At 46.1% G+C, this 20,999-nt stretch overlaps 1 protein-coding gene across 9 annotated transcripts in view; it reads right to left on the reverse strand.

Moving 5' to 3' along the window:
- LOC127581620 (transcription factor COE3-like) overlaps positions 1–20,999 on the reverse strand; it is a 408,223-nt gene that overhangs the window by 316,328 nt on the left and 70,896 nt on the right. The gene's annotated exons all lie outside the window — the stretch shown is intronic.

Here is a 20,999-nt window from a genome sequence, read left to right on the forward strand (position 1 = left end):
ACAGCTACATCCCTACAACAGTTCGGTTCTTGAACCAACCTGCACAACCCTAATCACTACCTCAGTATAGCAACACTATAACCACTTTGCACTACAATTTGACTTTTTTTTTGTTTTCTTTGTTCCAATTCTGTTCTTTCTTGTATAATTTTGTACAATTTATGTTTTTTTCTTTGTGTATATTGTGCATCTGATGCTATGTGCCTGTGATGCTGCTGCAAGTAAGTTTTTCATTGCACCTGTGCACACATGTACTTGTGCACATGACAATAAACTCTGACTTTGACTATGATTAGAAGTACTGAATTGGTTCAAATGGCTGAGAACCACCTTCTCAAGGAGAAGGTATGGTCAACTAATGCTGGCCTTCCAGTGATACCAACATCCCTTGAATTATTAAGAGAAATGTGGGGTTAATGTTTCAGGTTGATGCCCTTTCATCAGAACCAAAGTAATGCAACCCTGCTCTTCAACAAAGAATAAGAACAAACTGGATAATTATAGACTTGTAAAGGAAGAAAACTGCTGGAGATCATAGTCAGAGAAATGTGAGTTAGCACTTTCAAAGAATGCCAGAGATTGTACAGGAAAATCAGCGATTGTCTTTTAATAGCATATTCTTTTCTGATATTTATCTAATGGTTGCTCCAGTATCCTTAAATACATCCTCAGACTTCCTGCAATAAATAACTGACAAACGTCTCTGACATCCTTTTATTCTCTGTAGTCATTATGTGGAGGTGGAGTATGAAACAGAATACTTGGTCCAACCGATTCATGCTGGCTGTTAGCGCCTGCAGTGCCTGAATTTGTGATCCTGTTTGATGGTTTTCTTCCCGTAAACCTTCATTCCTCTTTTTTGTCAATTTCTAACCCATCGTTAAGTGTGATCTGGTCTCTACTTCACAGAGAAGCCTCCAGTTCTCTGAAACAAAGAATCTCCTTTTGCAATGTAACGAATTGACCATTCCCTGTAAGTCCAGATGGACTCAAATCCTGCAATAGTTCAGTTTCCTATCACTTTATTCCTCTGTCATTGTGACCCAAACACTCATGTCTTTTTTTTAAACAACAAACTGGAGAAACTCAGCGGGTCGAGCAGCATTTGTGGGGGAGGGAAAGGAATTGTCGACGTTTCAGGTCGAAACCCTGCATCGGGACTGGGAGTGGAGAGGGGAGATGGCCGGTATAAAGAGGAGAGGGGGAGTGGTGAGACAGGAGTCCGAGGTGATTGGTGGACTGAGGAGGGGTGTAAGGTGACGGGCAGGTAGTGCCAGGTAGGGGAGGGGAGAGGGGTGGAGTTGGGAGACAGTGGCAGGTGAGTGATAGATGGAGGCAGACAGAGAGAGAGAGGAAAAAGGGGACTAAAACAGATTGGTATTGTTTTATTATTGTCACTTGCACCAAGGTACAGGGAAAAAACTTGTCTTGCATACCGACCGTACAGGTCAATTCATTACACAGTGCAGTTACACTGAGTTAGTAGTACAGGTGAAAACAATAGCAGTACAGAGTAAAATGTCACAGTTACAGAGAAAGTGCAGTGCAATAAGGTGCAAGGTCACAACAAGGTAGATCGTGAGGTCAGAGTCCATCTCAATGTATAAGGGAACTGTTCAATAGTCTTACCACAGTGGGGTAGAAGCTGTCCTTGAGCCTGGTGGTACGTGCCCTCAGGCTCCTGTATCTTCTGCCTGATGGAGCGAGGTGGGGAGGGGAGGGTGAAGGTTGGAGACAGCTGCTGGAGGGAGATAAGCAGGAACACAAAGGGCTCCCAGTGCTGGACTCTGACAAGTAAAGGAGGTGAGACTGGGAACCATTAGGGGAGAGGTGCATGGCAGGTGGAACCAGATTGTCGGGTGGAGGGGGGGAACCTGTGTGTGAAGTGGGTGGATGGAGTCAGGAGGGGGTGGTACATGCCAGGCTGGTGGTTTCAATGTCTAATTCATAATAATATCTTTTTCACTACCCTTTTGTGTGTTTATCTATACTGGAGTACGTTATGTCACCGCACACAGAACTAACATCAGTGAAACACATTCAGATGTCACTATTCTGAATTAAAGCTTGTTCTAGTGCTGCACAAAACAAATGCCAGGCGTGTACAAAACACACACCAGCACTGTAGTTCAAGCTTATTGTCATAGCTGCTGACTGGTTGCATCAGGGTCTGGTATGGCAATTCGAATGCACAGGAATGCAAGAAGCTGCAGAGCGTAGTGGACTCAGCCCAATACATCACGGGTACATCCCTCCCCACCATCGGTGGTATCTACAGGAGGCGCTGCCTCAAGAAGGCAACATCCATCATCAAAGATCCCCACCATCCGGGCCATGCCATCTTCTCGCAGTTACCATCGGGCAGGAGGTACAGAAGCCTGAAGTCCCGCACCACCAGGTTCAAGAACAACTACTTCCCTTCAAACATTCGGTTCTTGAACCAACCGCCACAACCCTAATCATGACAATTTAGCAGAACTATGACCATTTTGAACACTCTGCACTATAATGGACTTTGTTTTTTTTTACTCTAATTGTGTTCCTTCTTGTAAAAATTGTGTATACTTTATGTTTAATTTATGCTTTTCTCGTGAATGCTGCTTACCTGATGCTCTGTGCCTGTGATGCTGCTGCAAGTAAGTTCTTCATTGCACCTGTGCACACGTGTACTTGTGCACGTGACAATAAACTTGACTTTGATTTTGATAAATGCCATGAAAATTAGCCTTTTGCAGCAGCAGGACAGTACGTTACAAACATGACAAGTGTAAGTTAACATAAACTTAAATTAATATAAATTATACGTGACTTACTTGACAAAATAAACATAACGATGTTAGTGCAAGTTGAGGGGATAGAGAGAAAGAAATATAGTTTGATATAGCGTTAGGTATTTTCAGGTCAGTTCAACATTACAGTCCGCAGCCTGAGATAACACATCCCAACAATGAAGTGACCGGACTGACAGCCAGAGTTCTAGACCCCTGATCTAGAGGCATACATCCGAACCCTGGGGAATTTAAGTTCAAGTAATTAAACAAACGCTGAATTGAATGAGAAAAAGACTAGAGTTAGTAATGCTTGTTCAAAAGCTCATCTGGTTCCTCACTGTCCTTCTGGGAGGGGACTATGCCGTCATTACCCAATCTGCCCTGTAGGTGACTCCAGGTGCACCAACAATAGAACATAGAAAGGTACAGCACAGGAACAGGCCCTTCGGCCCACAATGTGTTGCCGAAGAAATTAAACTGGTAATTAAGCACCTAACTAAACTAATCCCGTCTTCCTACACAATGTCCATATCCCTCCATCCTCTGCACGTTCATGTGCCTATCTAAAGACCTCATAAACACCTCTATCGTATCTGCTTCCACCACCGTCCCTGACAGCATATTCCAGGCACCCACCACTGTCTGTAAAAAAATTCGCCCCGCACATCTCCTTTGAACTTTCCCCCTCTCATCTTAAACGCATGCCCTCTAGTATTAGATATTCCAACCCTTGGAAAAAGATACCAGCTGGCTATCTATGCCTCTCATAATCCTATAAACTTCTGTCAGGTCTCCCCTCAGCCTCTGACACTCCAAAGAAAACAACCCAAGTTTGTCCAACCTCTCCTTATAGCACATACCCTCTAATCCAGGCAGCATCCTGGTGAACCTCTTCTGCACCCTCTCCAAAGCCTCCACATCCTTCCTATAATAGGGTGACCAGAACTGAATGCAATACCCCAGCTGCAGCCTAACCAGAGTTTTATAAAGCTGCAACATAACCTCCTGACTCTTGAACTCAGCTCCTCAACTAATAAAGGCAAGCATGCCAAATGCCTTCTTTACCACCCTATCAACCTGTGCAGCCACTTTCAGGGAGCTATGGACCTGGATCCCAAGATCTATCTGAAAATCAACACTGTTAAGGGTCTTATCTGACAGCTTTTGTCAACAACGGTTGACCCTTTATTGCCTCTCCAATTCAGGTACCATTAGGGATGGACACTAAATCTGGACATTGCCCATGATGTCCACCCCATGAACACACAAATAAAACTTATGGACCATGGTGTGTAAATTTTAATAGCGATTGAAAATAATCTACTTACCTGTGCATGTCAAGAACACCGAGCCTGTACTGTAATCTTCTAAGGTGAAATGGTTAACACTGCACATTACCCTCTATAGTTTTAGGAGCAATTGCTCACCCAAGATACTATTATTATTTGCTTCCAATTATTATCCATAAAGGGACAGAAAGATCCTTTCCATTCTCCTGTGGTTTGGAGTACATGATCTACAGAGCCTACAGTCTTAATAGAGGACTTACTCTGTGGCAGTGCATTCTGGAATAGCATGTCCTCCATTGACATTTCATGTTTCCTCCTGCTGTTCAGTGACCAGGGACAAGAGAAAAGTCCACAATTATCACACCCAAGATCGAAAGCGAAAAGAAGAGAGGAGAAAAGAGAGAAAACCTGCAAAAATTTTTAAAGAGCTCGACAGGCTGGATGCAGGGAAAGCATTTACCTGACAGAAGAGTTCATTACCAATCTGAGAAGGAGTTGGCCAGTTAGGACTGAGTTGAGAAAAAATTTCTTCAGGGGGAAATGAACTGTTCAAGTTCTCTTCCCTGGAGTGTTGTGGAAGCTCAGTCATAGTACTTGTTCAACATGGAGACTGGTATATATTGGGATATTGAGGGAATCAAATGACACAGGGATAGGGCTGATAAATGCTGCTGACATAGAAAGTTAGCCGTGATCTTGATGAATGGCAGTGCAGGTTTAAAGATCCAAATAGCCTACTTCTGTTGTTATTTATTAAGCGATTACAATCTGATAATCCCAAGCCTTGTCATGATTGCAAACTGTAATTTACTTTGGCAGAATTTCAAAGGAGACAATGTCTCGGGCATAATCTACCCCTCAATCATCATTGCAGAAGTAAGCGAGATAACTGTCCTGTTGTGCACAATTACAACAGTGGTCACACTATAAAAGTACTTTGATGTACAGTGCTTCGGAATTTCCTGAGAACATAAAATATGCAAAATGTTAGCCTCTTTTACAACCACGACACTGCTATTCTCGTAACGTTTTGCTGCTCAATTGCTCCCGTGCTTGCTGAGCCGGCATTTGCTCTCGATCCAATAGGGGCTTCATTTTAAAATTCTTAAGCTCATGTTCAAATCTGCTCATGACCTCGCTTTCCCTTCTCATCTCTGAATCTACCTCAAGCATTGTAACTCCTTCATATCTCCCACACCGTTAAGTTCCAGCCTCTTGCTTGTTTCTAATTCCCTTCTTCTGTCATTGGTGGACATGCCTTCAGCTCCCTGAGCCCTAAACTCAGTACTTCATTCCTAAATGTCTTTATTTCCCTCTAAGAAGTTCCTCAAAACTTAACTCTTTGCCCAACCTTTTAGTCATCTGAATTTTAACACTGTGCTAATTTTCATTTGGTTAATATTCTGTGATGCACAGCAGTCAGCGTAACGCTATTACAGCGCCAGCAACCAGGGTTCAATTCTGGCTGCTGTCTGTGAGGAGTTTGTACGTTCTCCCCGTGTCTGCGTGGGTTTCCTCCAGGTGCTCCGGTTTCCTCCCTCATTCCAAAGATGTACGGGTTAGGAAGTTGTGGGCATACCATGTTGGCGCTGGAAGCGTGGCGACACTTGTGGGCTGTCCCCAGGACACTCTACGCAAAAGATGCATTTCACTGTGTGTTTCGATGTACATGTGACTGATAAAGATCTTAGAAAGATCGAATCATCGAATCATTGAGATTAGCAGCCTGGAAACAGGCCCTTCAGCCCAACTTATCCGTGCTGACCATTGCTTTGCTGAGCTAGTCCCACTTGCCCATATCCCTCTGAACTTTCCTATACATGCAACTGTCCAAATGCCTTTTAAGTGTCATAACTGTACCTACCTCTACCACTTCCTCTAGCAGCTCGTTCCATTTATTCTCCGCCCTCTGTGTGAAAAACTTGCCCCTCAGGTCCCCTTTAAATCCTTCCCCTGTCATTTTGAACCTATACCCTCTAGTTTTCGACCCCCCTACTCTGGGCAAAAGGCTGTGACCACCCACCTTATCTCTGCCCCTCATGATTTTATAAACTTCCATAAGGTCACCCCTCAAACTCCTACGCTCCAGGGAAAAAGTTCCAGCCTATCCTGCAGCTCGAGCCCTCCAACCCAGTAACCTCCTCATAAATCTTTTCTGCACCCTCTCCTGTTTAATGATATCCTTCCTATAGCAGGGTGACTAGAACACTACACAGAACTCCAAATGTGGCCTTACCAATGTCTTACAGAGCTGTAGCATGATGTTCCAACTCAGGTACTCAATACCTTGACTGATAAAGGTAAGCATGCTTCTTCACCACTCAGTTCCTTGAAAGTGGTGACACAGGTAGAAAATGTACCTGCAACCCTTAGTCTCTCTGTTCTACAACACTCCGCAGGGCCCTAGCATTTACTGTGTAAGGCCCTACCATTTACAGTTTAATGTTTAATGACATTAAAGGAGTTACATAAATGCAAGAAGTTGTTGATAATTTTCCTCCACAAATGGAAGACCTCGATGCCATCTGACGGAGGTCTCGCCTCTCTTTAGAGGGAAAAGAAATTAAAAGTTTATTTTGTTTTTCTCACATATTTGTTCAGTGTCATCTTTCAGGAAAACTGGCTCAGTCTTCTCCCAAGGTCCTTGTCGAATCTGCCAGCGGGTGTGACGATGATCAGACAACTCTCCAGTGGAGATTTTAACACAGCCAGAGTCTTCCAGTCAGCATGGACCCAACCAGCATCGTGCGAATCTCCCCACTCACAGGCTTACCTGGTACCCACAACTTCTCCTTTGAAGTTAATGGGAAAAATCAGCTGTAGGGGAAAGGTAAGTGAGCTTTGCTACTTGATTAGGTAAAGTTAGTTCAAATGCTAAATTTACTTAAGATATCTTTATTAGTCACGTATACAACGAAACACACAGTGAAATGCATCTTTGTGTAGAGTGTTCTGGGGACAGCCCACAAGTGTCACCAACATAGCATGCCCACAACTTCCTAACCCGTACGTCTTTGGAATGTGGGAGGAAACCGGAGCACCCGGAGGAAACCCACGCAGACACGGGGAGAATGTACAAACTCCTTACAGACAACGGCCGGAATTGAACCCAGGTCGCTGGCGCTGTAAGAGCGATAAGCTAACCACTACACTACCGTGCCTGCCCCAAGTCGTTATTCTCGGATCTGGCTCATTCGCAAGGCCACTATTGATTTCAAATCAAGAGAAGATGGTGGTGAGCCACTTTCTTGAACTGCTGCAGTCCTTCTCATGGAGTCACAGAGTTATCCAGCACAGAAACAGGCCCTTCAGTCCAACTCGCCCACACCAACCAGGTTAGTGTAACACTATTACAGCACCAGCGACCCAGGTTCAATTCCGGCCACTGTCTGTAAGGAGTTTGTATGTTCTCCCAGTGTCTGCATGGGTTTTCTCCGGGTGCTCCGGTTTCCTCCCACATTCCAAAGACTTACGGGTTAGGAAGTTGTGGGCATGTTATGTTGGCGCCAGAAGCGTGGCGACACTTGCGGGCTGCCTCCAGAACACTCTATACAAAAGATGCATTTCACTGTGTGTTTCGATGTACATGTGACTAATAAAGGTATCTAATCTTATAATCCCATTTGTCTCCTCCATCTTTTCTATTCATGCACCTGTCTAAATGTCTTTTAAACACTTAATTGTACCCGTCTCTGAAGCTTTCTCTGGTAGCTCGTTCCACATACCCACCATAGGTTTAAGGTGAGAGGGGAAACAGTTTCCCCTCAGGCCCCTTTTAACTATTTTCCCTCTCACCTTAAACCTATGTCCTCTAGTTTTAGACTCCCCTGCCCTGGGAAAATTACTGCAACCTTATCTATTCCCCTCATGATTTTATATACCACTATAAGGTCACCCCTCAGCTTCCTATGTTGCAGGGAAAACAGTACCAGCCTATCCAGTCTCTCCTTATAACTCAAGCCCTTCTGTCCCGGTAACATTCTTGTGAATCTTTTCTGTGCCCTTTCCAGCTCAATGACATCCTTCCTACAAGTGGGTGACCAGAACTGCAAATAATACTCCAGATGTGGTCTCACCAATGACCTGTACAGTTGCAACATGACGTCTCAACTCCTGTACTCACTGACCTGACAGATGAAGGGAAGCATGCCAAACACCTTCTTCACCACCCTGTCTGCCTGCGTCACCACTTCCAGGGAAGTTCTTCCCACAGTTGGGTTCTGGCCCACACAGTAAACATGTCCCTGATGACCCTCACCAATTTTTACATGGAAAGCATCCTGTCTGGATGCACCACAGCTTGGTATGGCAACTGCTCTGCCCATGACTGTAAGAGTTGTGAACACAGCCCAGCATATAACAGAAACCAGTCTCCCCTCCATTGACTCTGTCTGCACTTTCCATTGCCTCAGGAAAGCAGCCAACATAATTAAGGACCCCTCACACCCTGTTCATTCTCTCTTCTCCCCTCTCCCATCAGTCAGAAGTTTGAGAACACGCACCACGAGGCTCAAACACAGCATCCATCCCGCTGTTATAAGACTCTTGAACGGACCTCTTATATGATAAAGATGAACTCTTGATCTCTCAGTCTACCTCATCATGGCCCTTGAACTTTGTTTTTCTACCTTTCTCTGTAACTGTAACACTATATTCTGCATTCTGTTTTACTTTTTACTGCTTCAATGTACTTATGTACAGAATGATCTGTCTGGGTGGCACGCAAACAAAAGCTTTTCACGACATCTCGGTACATGTGCCAATAATACAATAACAAACCAATCACCACACTCCTATCTTGCACTGTGAGGCAACCGCTCCTCCAGCTTCACCGCTGTGAAGCCCCTCTTAATGGATGCAAGAAAGAAAGTGGTCTATAAATCAAAAACTGGGTCAGGTATGACGGGCCAAATGGAATTGGAATTTGTTTATTATTGTCACATGTACCGAGGTTCAGTGAAAAACTTGTCTTGCATACCATTCATACAGATCAATTCATTACACAGTGCGTCGAGGTAGTACAGGGTAAAACAATAACAGAATGCAGAATAAAGTGTCACAGCTACAGAGAAAGTGCAGTGCAGGCAGACAATAAGGTGCAAGGTCATAACGAGGTCAAGAGTCCATTTTATCATAAGTCCATCTTATCTCACTGTCTCCTGTAGGATTGTGATCTGACAACTACTGACTCTGCAAACATCAATCAATCCAGCTCCTTCCTGTCTCCCAAGGGGACATTAAGAGGAAGAGGGTTGGAAACCCATCTAAACAAATTATAAATCAGGCTGACATTTAACAATTAAACCAAACCCAATCCTACCATTTCCTCTAAGTTACAAATGAAACAAGCCTTTAATTGGAATCTTACTGCAGTGAAGATTGATGATGTGATTAGCAGGAGCTGGCTCCAGCTCTTCAAGTAGCCAAGACCTGAGACCTGGAGATGCCACCCTCAGCCCCCTCCAGTTCTCTGTCTTCTTTCAAAATGCCCCTTAAGGACTAGCACATTGGCCAATCTCCTGTTTAGCTGTCCTTTTGGTGATTACATCCTGAGGCCGAGGAACAGCAAATGGCGTTCAATTCAGATGAGTGCGAGGTGTTGCATTTTGGGAAGTCAATCCAGGGTAAGACTTTCACAGTGAACGGTAGGGCCATGGGGAGTGCTGTGGAACAGAGGGACCTGGGGGTACAGGTACATGGTTCCCTCAAAGTGGCAGCACAGGTGGACAGGGTGGTGAAGAAGGCGTTTGGCACGCTGGCCTTTGTCAGTCAGGGCAGGGAGTATAAGAGTTGGGACGTTATGTTGCAGTTCTTTCAGACGTTGGTGAGGCCACACCTGGAGTATTGTGCCCAGCTTTAGTTACCCTGTTATAGGAAATGTGTCATTATGCCACTTTTGGACAGCCAGAGCCTCTTGCTCAAAACAAGAGGGCATGGCTTTAAAGTAATGGGTGGAAAGAGAGTGGTTGGTGCATGGAATGCACTGCCTGGGGCGGTGGTGGAGGCAGGTACATTGGTCAAGTTCAAGAGATTACTAGATAAGCATATGGAGGAATTTAAAATAGAGGGATATGTGGGAGGAAGGGGTTAGATAGTCTTAGGCAAGGTTTAAAGGTCGGCACAACATTGTTCAATTCCGGCCACTTTCTGTCAGGAGTTCGTACGTTCTCCCCCGGGTGCTCCGGTTTCCTCCCACATTCCAAAGACGTACGAGTTAGGAAGTTGTGGACATGGTATGTTGGCGCCGGAAGCGTGGCGACACTTGTGGCTGCCCCCAGAACACTCAATGCAAAAGATGCATTTCACTGTGTGTTTTGATGTACATGTGACTAATAAAGATGTCTTATACCTTAGATAGGGTGTATGCACACAGTCTTTTTCCCAGGGTTGGGGAATCAGGAACGAGAGAGCATAGGTTTAGGGTGAGAGGGGAAAGATTTAATAGGAACTTGAGGGGCAATTTTTTCACCCAGAGGGTGGTCAGTGTATGAAATGAGCTGCCAGAGGAAGTGGTTGAGGTAGGTACATTAACAACATTTAAAATGTACTTGGACAGGTACCTGAATAGGGAAGGTTTGGAGGGATATGGGCCTAATGCGGGCAAAGCTTAGATGGGAATCTTGGTCGGCATGGACCAATTGGGCCGAAGGGCCTGTTTCCGTGCTGTATGACTCAAAGTGTATTCATGCCACACTACGATGGAGGTGAGCTGGGCTTCCGTCCCTGTGTTTAGTGGAAGTTTTAGAAAATCTTCACCATAATGGGTTTATAAATAAACTCACTCTGCTCCAGCTGCTTCCAAACGCAGTGCAGGGGAGTTTAATTTCCCAGCCACCAGCATTCTTCAAACCACACATCAGAGTAAACAACAAACTTGTGGCTGTTTATTTTTCCTTCCTGTGTTCTGACCCCACGTTCCCTCCTGGGGGTTCAGTTTGAGGCAGTGTGTGAGTGCCCTGACTTCACCCATTCCCCACTCTGTCCCTATACTTCGTCTGACACCCCATAGTCCGTGCAATGAATTTTTATGCGTTACTCTCCCTTCTATAATAGCTTCCTGTCTCCTTCTGAGTCTGAAGTGACTCTCTGGGGTAAAGTGACTGTCAACCACGTGACCTATGAACTTGTAACCCTCCTGGACCAAGCTCCCTCTCAAACCCATTTGATTCATAAAACACTGACTGATCTTCCTTGGCGTTACACACAGGGATTCAAGCATAGCTTTCAGCTAGGACAGAATCAGACAGCAGGGAACAATCAGAACGAGGGATTCAGATGTGATTCAATATCTTATATTGGATCATTTTTATTCTGCAATGCTTCTGCTCTTATGTTAAATAGCATGTAGACCTAATGCAGGTCATCAGTGGACACCGAGGGGTTCAAGTCCATCGTTCCCTGAAAGTAGCAACACATGTGGATAGGGTGGTGACGAAGGCAGATGACATGCTTACCTTCATAGATCGGGGCACAGAATAAGACCAGAGTTAGGCCATTCGGCCCATCGAGTCTGCTCTGCCATTCCATCAGGGCCGATTTATTTTTCCCTCTCAACCCCATTCTCCTGCCTTCTCTCCATAACCTTTGACACCCTTACTAATCAAGAACTTATCAACCACTGCTTTAAATACACCCAATGACTTGGCCACCACAGCCCTCTGTGGCAATGAATTCCACAGATTCTCCACCCTCTGGCTGAAGAAATTCCTCCTCATCTCAGTTCTAAAGGGACATCCCTTTATTCTGAGGCTGTGCCCTCTGGTCCTAGACACAGGTGGCACGGTAGTGTAGTGGTTAGGGTAACGCTATTACAGCGCCAGCGACCCGGGTTCAATTCCCACTGCTGTCTGTGAGGAGTTTATACGTTCTCTCCGTGTCTGCGTGGGTTTCCTCCGGGTGCTCCGGTTTCCTCCCACATTCCAAAGACATACGGGTTAGGAAGTTGTGGGCATGCTATTGGTATTGGTTTATTATTGTCACTTGTACTGAGGTACAGTGAAAAACTTGTCTTGCATTCTAATCGTACAGGTCAATTCATTACACAGTGCAGTTACATTGGGTTAGTATAGAGTGCATTGATGTAGTACAGGTAAAAAGAATAACAGTACAGAGTAAAGTGTCACAGCTACAGAGAAAGTGCAGTGCAATAAGGTGCAAGGTCACAACAAGCAGGTCGCCCCAGAACACTCTACGCAAAAAGATGTATTTCCCTGTATGTTTTGATATCATGTGACTAAGAAAGGTATCTTACCTTACTTTCCCACTACTGGAAACATCCTCTCCACGTCGACTCTATCCAGGCCCTTCAGTAGGTTTCAATGAGATCCCCCCTGATCCTTCTAAACTCCAGTGAGTATAGGTCTGTGCAACTCTACAGAACAGTATTTAGACCACACTTGGAGATTGTGTGCAGTTCTGGTCACCGCACCACAGGAAGGATGTGATTGCCCCAGAGAGAGTGCAGAGGAGATTCATCAGGATATTGCCTGCATTGGTCTTCAGTTGTGGGAAGAGATTGGATAGACTGGACTTGTTTTAACTGGAGCAAAGGAGGCTGAGTGGTGACCTGATAAGAGGTATATAAATTTATGAGAGGTATAGATAGGGGAAATAGTCAAAGTCCTTTTCTCATGGAAGGGTAGGAGTTTCAAAGGAGATCTGAGGAGTAAGTATTTTTTTTACACTGAGTGTGGTTGATATCTGGAACTCACTGCTGGAGGAGAAGGTGGAATTGGATACAATTATTAAATTTAAAAGACATTCAGACAGGCACTTAAATAGTCAAAGCATAGTAGGGCCATGTAGACCTTGTGTGGGCAAATGTGATTAGCATAGATTGGCAAAAAGGTCAGCATGGACGTGGTGGGCCGAAGGGCCTGTTTCTGCGCTGTGTACGAGTAGCCTGCTTGATCCAATGATGGGCTCTCAAATCCTACCGATGGCAGCCAGGAAATTGTTCAACTGGGCAGCATGGCAGTGCAGCAGGTAGTGCTGCTGCCTCGAGGCTCCAGGGACCTGGGCTTGATCTTCACTTTGGGTACAATCTGCATGTTCTCCTCGGGATTGCGTGGTTTCCTCCAGGAGCTCCCATTTCCCTCCCACATCCCAAAGACCTGTTGATGGGTTAATTCGCCGCTGAAAGTTATCCTTAGTGACCTGTTTCACTGTTTAGTTTACTCATCTTTTCTACTGACGTTGGAGGCCATTCAGCCCTTCTATGCCGACTCTCAGCGCTGTGCCATCAGGCCAACTTGTATCCACCAACTTCCTCCGAATTTCCTGCCACCCATCTGCACTAAGGTTGACTTACAGTGGCCATTTAACCGACCGGCGTGCAGGTCTTTGGGACGTGGGAGGAAAACCGGAAGGCTCGGAGGAAATCCGTACAGTCACAGGGAGAAGCACCACACAAACAGCACAAGAGATCAAGATCGAACCTGGGTGGCTGAAACTGTGCAGAAGCAACATTAACTCAGAGTCATACAGCAAGAAAACAGGCCCTTCGGCCCAACTCATCCATGTTGACCAAGATGCCCATCTAAGCCAGTCCCATTTGCCAATGTTTGACCCATATCCCTCTGAACCTTTCCTATCCATCTACTGTACAAATATCATTTATATGTTGTTATCGTACCTTCCTCAACCACTTCCTCTGGCAGCTCGTTCCATGTACGCACCACCCTCTGGGTAAAAAAGTTGCCCCTCGGATTCCAATCTGCGCCACCTCATTGTTCTGTGCTACGTGAAATATCTGAACACATCTGGGGGATTCAAAGCAGTAAGTGACTGCATCTTCTGAGTCACCAGACTCTTCAAATGATAATTGCATCAACCACTATGTGTCTCTGACATCGTCTGTGATCAGCTCCTGTATATGAAACACCAACAAAGGAAGATCTTGCAACTACAATCCCTCTATGTTGCTGTCAGGGAGGACAGAACGACTGTATCATGGGTACTTTTCCAATGCTATTGTCCAGGAAATTCGACACGTCCCCGATGACCCTCACCAATTTTTACAGATGCACCATAGAAAGCATCCTATCTGGATGCATCACGGCTTGGTATGGCAACTGCTCTGCCCAAAGCCACAAGAGAGTTGTGGACACAGCCCAGTGTATCATGAAAACCAGCCTCCCCTCTATTGACTCCATCTATACTTCCCGCTGCCCTAGGAATGCAGCCAACATGATCAATGACCCCTCCCACCCCAGTCATTCTCTCTTCTCCGTTCTCCCATCAGGCAGAAGATACAAAAACTTGAGAGCATGTACCACCAGGCTCAAGGACAGCTTCCATCCCAGTGTTATAAGAGTCTTAATGTACAGTGCTGCTGCTTGCATGGTATTTTTACCCTGAGTATGTATGACCATGACAATAAACTTGAACTTGAATTCTTGAACGGACTAATTACATAGCTGCCACGGCCAAGAAAGCTCACCAGCGCCTCTACTTCCTCAGGGCTAAAGATATTTGGTACGTCCTTTGACACTCGCCAACTTTTATCGATGAACCATGGAAAGCATCTTATCTGGATGCATCACAGCTTGGTACGGCAACTGCTCTGCCCAGGACCACAAGGAACTGAAGAGAGCTGTGGACACAGCCCAGCGCATCACGGACACCAGCCTCCCCTCCTTGGACTCTCTACCTCTTGCTGCCTTGGTGAAGCAGCCAGCATAATCAAAGACCCCACCCACCCGGATCATTCTCTCTTCTCTCTTCTCCCATCAGGCAGAAGATACAGGAGCCTGAGGGCACGTACCACCAGGCTCAAGGACAGCTTCTATCCCACTTTGATAAGACCTTATACGACGAGATGGACTCTTGACCTCACAATCTACCTTGTTGTCACCTTGCACCTTATTGTCTACCTGCACTGCACTTTCTCTGTAGCTGTGACACTTCACTCTGGACTTTTACTGTTTTACTTGTACTACCTCAATGCACTTTGTACTAACTCAATGTAACTGCACTGTGTAATGAATTGACCTGTACGATCAGTATGCAAGACAAGTTTTTCACTGTACCTCGGTACAAGCAACAATAATAAACCAATACCAATACATGACGCAGATGAACTCTTGATCTCTCAAAGTACCTCGTCACGGCCCTTGCACTTTATTTGTCTACCTGCACTGCACTTTCTCTGTAATTGTACCACTCTGCATTCTGTTTTCTTTTTACTACCTCAATTTAATTATGCATGGCATGATCTGTCTGGATGGCACACAAAACAGAAGCTTTTCACTGTATCTCGGTACAAATGACAATATTAAACCAATTACCAATACCAAACAGCACACTAGGTCAAGATCGAACCCGGGTAGGTGGAACTGTGCAGAAGCAACATTAACACTACATCATTGGACTGCTCTGTGCTAGGTGACCACATCTGGGGGATTCAATGTTGTAGGTGGCTATATCTCCTGAGTCAGCAGACCACTCAACTGATAATTGCATCAACCAGTACGTCCCACTCTCACGCTATCTGTAATCAGCTCTGTGTATACCAACCGCCACCAAAGGAAGATCTTGATCTCCTTTCCTCTCTGTCGCTCTCAGGGAGAGGTGGAAAACAGAATGACTGTATCATCGGCCTCTTCTACCTATCACCTCTCAGCTTATACTCCCCCTCCCCCACCCACTACCTGCCCCCTCTCACCTAAACTCACCAATCATCTGAACTCACCTATTCCCTGCCTGCGTGTACTCCTCCCCCCACCTTCTTATTCTGGCTTCTGCCCTCTTCCTTTCCAGTCCTGATGAAAAGTCTCGGCCCGAAACGTCGACTGTTTATTTCCCTCCATGGATGCTGCCTGACCTGCTGAGTTCATCCAGCACTTTTTATGTGTATTGATCCAAATTCCACCATCTGCAGAATTTCTTGTGACTGTATCATGGGTCCTTTTCCAAGGCTACGGCACACTGACTGTGGTTCATCCACGAGTCCTCAGACAGAAGCCTCTTCTGGTGTCTGTGTTGGCTTAGAGATAGCACACTCTCACCTCTGCCAGAAGGTTATGGTTTATGTTCCACTCCTGCATTTGGACCATGTAATGCAGGCGGATAGCCCCCATGCAGTGCCAAGGGAGTGCAGCAGTGTCAGTGATCCAGCTTTTCAGAGGAACCATTCAACCAAGGTCCTCTCTGAGCTCCATTGGAGGTAAAAGATCAGATCTCCTCACTGCAGAGAATGAGGCCGTTTGGCCCATCTTGCCTACACCAGCACATCAAGAGGAGGAGGATGAGAGGAGACATGATAGAGGTGTACAAAATATTAAGAGGAATAGAGTGGACAGCCAGCACCTCTTTCCCAGGGCACCAATACTCAATACAAGAGGGCATGGCTTTAAAGTAATGGGTGGGAAGTTCAAGGGAGATATCAGAGGAAGGTTTTTTTTACCCAGAGAGTGGTTGGGGCATGGAATGCGCTGCCTGGGGCGGTGGTGGAGGCAGGTACATTGGTCAAATTCAAAAGATTGCTAGATAAGCATATGGAGGAATTTAAAATAGAGAGATATGTGGGAGGAAGGGGTTAGATAGCCTTAGATGAAGTTTAAAGATCGGCACAACATTGTGGGCCAAAGGGCCTGTGTTGTGCTGTACAGTTCTAAGTTCTATGTATCACTGTGATCTAGGAGGAAACCAGAGCACCCAGGGAAAACCTATGTAAACTCCACACTAAGGATCAGGATTGAATCTGGGTCTGGAACTGTGAGCAAGACCCTCATGCACTGTGCCACAAGGCATGATTTCAGAGAAGAGCTGGGGGGGGGGGGGGGGGTTACTTTAGTGACTGAACCAATATTTTCCCTCTGACCAACAGAGAAAAATGAAATGGTCTACCTGGTCGTTCCCCAAATGGTCTTTGCTGTGCACATAGTCTACTGCCCCTCCTGCATTTCAGTAGCAACCACACTTCAAAATAGCCTCACTGGCTGGCGGATGCTTTGGGGAGGGCTGAGGTTACGGAGGATGCTTTGGAAATGTAAGTCCCCGTCTCCAGTTCCTTTCACCACAAAGGCCAGAACACCTCTGGCATCTCACCCAGGTGCCCATTTGCCACTCTTCAGCCCAGATGCCAAACTAATTCAGAAACAGAAATGCTGGCGGAACTCAGCCGGACAAGCAGCAGCTGTGGGAAAAGAAACCAGATGACGTTTCAAGTCAAAGACCCTGATGTTCTCATGGAGGGTCCTTAGCTCGAAAGGTCTGCTGGTTTCTCTTTCCACAGGTGCAGATTGACTGGCTGAGTTCTTCCAGTATTTGTTTTTGTTTCAAACTCCAGCATCTGCAGTTTTATGGGCTTGCTAAACTAATTCACTGGGCTTACCAGAACCATCAGAAATCCGGCATCCTGGTCTCAACACATGCCCACACATAGAGTCATGGAGTAATACAGCACAGAATCAGGCCCTTCAGCCCAACGTCCATGCCAACAAAGATGCCCATCCGAGCTCGTCCCATTTGCCTGTGTTTCACTCACACCTTGGCCATCAGGACTGGCACGGATTCCTCCCAAAATGTTTGGCATGGAGAGAGACACTAGCTTGCCCCCAGCAACCTCAGCTGCTGGCATTGCTGGACCACATCCTAACAGTGCTAACCTTGTCTAACTCTTGCCTTTTAAAATGGCCGCCATGCCAACAGTAGGCCCAAATGCCACCTCGAATGGGGTTAGTTAGTCACATACGATTGCTGAAATCTCAACAATTTGCAAGAGTCGTCTCAAAGTGAACAAAGTGCATCAATAACCCGCTGCCCATTAGATTTCCGTCCCACCCACTGGTTTAAAACCATGGAAATTGCTGTCTGGTTTCCACAGTTCGTCTTTATTAAGATTGAAAGCAGCAACTGAAAGCTGATATCTGATTACAAACAGATTCCACTCATCAGTCTTACCCAGATACCTCGCATTCTTGTCTAATTTGTTTCGTACATTCTTGGCTGAACAAACAGCTGTATTCACTTAAGACAAACACTGATCTCATACGTACATGCCGCACTAGCTTAGGAAGATGACAGGTCTTTCTTAGTCAAATGGGAAGGCCCAAATGGGAGGGCAGAGAACAAGAGAGCGAGAGATGGTGTGTGAAAGAGATAGAGAGTGAGACAGAGGGAGAGGGGAGAGAAAGAGGCAGAGAGTGAAGAGCAAATGAGAAAGAGAGAAAAAAAGAGAGAGAAAGATGAGGGCGAGCAAGAAAGAGAGAAACAGCGAGAGTGAAACAGGTAGGAAGGAGAAAAAAGGGATGGAAGAAAAGAGAGAGCGAGAGAGAGAAAACAGTAAGAAAGGAGGACTGGGAAGGAGGTAAGACAAGAGAGGCAGTGACATCGAAGCAAAGAGCGAGAGGGGGCGAGGGCAAGACCAAGGCTGAGCAGACGAGAGCAGGAGAGAGGACTCAGAAGAAGTAGTGAGAGAGTACGACACTGCAAGTGGACAGAAGAGAGTGTGAGTGAGGGACACGAGCGAGAGATGGGACAGCGGAGTAAGGAAAGGTGAAGGGGCAGGGGAGGTGAGAGGGCAAAAGGGAGCAAGTGACTCACAAAAGGTGAAGGCATGAGGCACTGAGAGCGTGAGCGGGTAAAAGTATCAGAGAGCAAGTGCCAGGCAGAGATAGAGAGAGGTATAAGATGAGCGAGACAGCATAAGAGATCACGGCAGTTAATCAAGGCCTTCCAAAGGGAAATGAATGGGTCTTGAGGGAAAATAATTTGCAGAGCCAAAGGATAAATGCAGGGGAATAGGATGCAGGGGAATAAGAGAGCTGCCATAGACTAGTTGGGCAGAATGGCCTCTAGTGCTTAATAATTTGATGATTGTAAGCACTCAATATGTTAAAAAGTTATTCCTGCATTCTCTTATCGAACATAGGACACTACAGCACAGTACAGGTCCTTCAGCCCACAATGTTGTGCTGACATTTTATCCTGCTCTAAGATCTATTTAACCCTTCCCTCCCACATAGCCCCCCATTTCTCTATCATTCATGTGGCTATCCAAGTCTCTTAAATGTTCCTAATGTATCTGCCTCCACAACCTGTGCAGGCAGTGCGTTCCACGCACCCACCACTCTCTGTGTAAAAAACTTACCCCTGACATCCCCCTTATACCTTCCTCCGATCACCTTAAAATTATGCACCCTCGTGTTAGCCATTGTCACCCTGGGAAAAAGTCTCTGACTGTCCACTTGACCTATGCCTCTTATCATCTTGTAATGGATTTACCAGTGACCATTTTATACTGACGGATAGAACCTCCAGCTAGAACCATCTCCTCCACATCTACACGTACCTGCACGTACCTGCTTATTTTCCACCCAGGAGACTGATGGAACACCGTTTCAATGGGACAGTGACCCGCCCCCAACCCCCCCCCCCCCCCCCCCCCCCCCCCCCCGTTTACTAACCAAGTACCGTCCCCATTTTACCGGGCACAGGAGCCAGCTGAGTGATTTTATTTTGAGGCAGTGAGTTCACTGAGTTGATCGCTGTATGAAAATCAATCTGATTCATGGAAATCACTAATCTGCCTTAAAAAATTTGTCCACAATGTGTATGGAATGTGATTCCTCCCAGTAACCATGATGGAACTTTATCGAATCACTGGTTGAAATAGTCCAGAAAGAGGCCACTGTGTCCACACTGGAAGAGCCATTCAATCATTGGATCAGAAAAGGGTTACAGCACAGAAGAAGGCCGCCCAGCCCATCAGGTTGGTGTGAGCTCTCTGTGAGAACTGTACTGCTGCCACAAATCAACAAATTTCACATCATATGTCAGTGATAAAAAATCTGATTCTGATTCAGATTCTGAGAACTACTCTCCCGTTCCTCACTCTGGTCCTCCAGCACCACAGCTCACCAGTTCCACCCCAGTCCCTTCTCCGTAGCCTTGCAAATTTTTCTCGCCTATATCTTAATCTAATTTCCCCCATGAAGGCCACAATGGGACCTACCTTCATCACATCTGTTGGGCCAAAGGGCCTGTTTCCGTGATGTGTGACTCAATCTATAGTTAGTGAATTCCAAATTCCAACCTCACACTGTGTAAAAAAACTTCTCCTCTTGCTATTCCTCCCCCTTATTTTATACCCGACCTTTAAACATTACCCACTCCACACACCAAAGGGAACAGCCTGCTACCATCTCCTTTGTCCAGACTCCTCATTATTCAGAGTCACACAGCACGGAAACAAGCCCTTCGGCCCAACAAGTCTACACCGACCATCGGTTTACACTCATCCCATTTTACTCTCTCCACATCCTGCCCCCACTTACCACCCTCCCCCCCCCCGCCAAGATTCTGCCACTCACCTGCACACTCGGGGAAGCTACCAGTGGCCAGGTAACCCAGCAACCCAAACACCTTTGGGATGTGGGAGGAAACTGGAGCAACCGAGGTGGGGGGGGGGATACCCACCTGGCCACAGGGAGAAAATGCAAACCCCACACAGACAGCACTGGAGGTCAGGATTGAACCCGAGTTGCTGGAACTGTGAAGCAGCACCACCATGCCGTCCAATCTGATATACTTCCATCAAATCTTTCCTCGAGATGAAACACACTCAGCCTCTTTAAATCCATCCTTGGGACCGATATCCCTCATCCAAGGATCACACCAGCACCTGTTCCTCTCCAGAGACCTGGCACATTTGAATAATTATCCAGGGCTCTTTTGAAGACTGCAACTGAATCTGCTTCCACGACCCTTTCAGACAGAACATTGCCCGATCACAGCAACGCCCTGCGCCACCCAGTGTTTCCTCATCTCACCTCTGCTTCCTCTGGCAGTCACACTAAGCACCCTCAGAAGCTGGATTTACTCTGTCAAATCCTTCATGGGCTTCAGTAGCTCTGTCAGTTTCCCCTCTAACCCGAGGGAAAGGCACACAGCTCGTCCATTGATGCCAACCGTTTGCACACCTCGTGGTAAAGTA

The sequence above is a fragment of the Pristis pectinata genome, chromosome 2, assembly GCF_009764475.1.
Source record: "Pristis pectinata isolate sPriPec2 chromosome 2, sPriPec2.1.pri, whole genome shotgun sequence".
In the NCBI taxonomy this organism is placed as follows: domain Eukaryota; kingdom Metazoa; phylum Chordata; class Chondrichthyes; order Rhinopristiformes; family Pristidae; genus Pristis; species Pristis pectinata.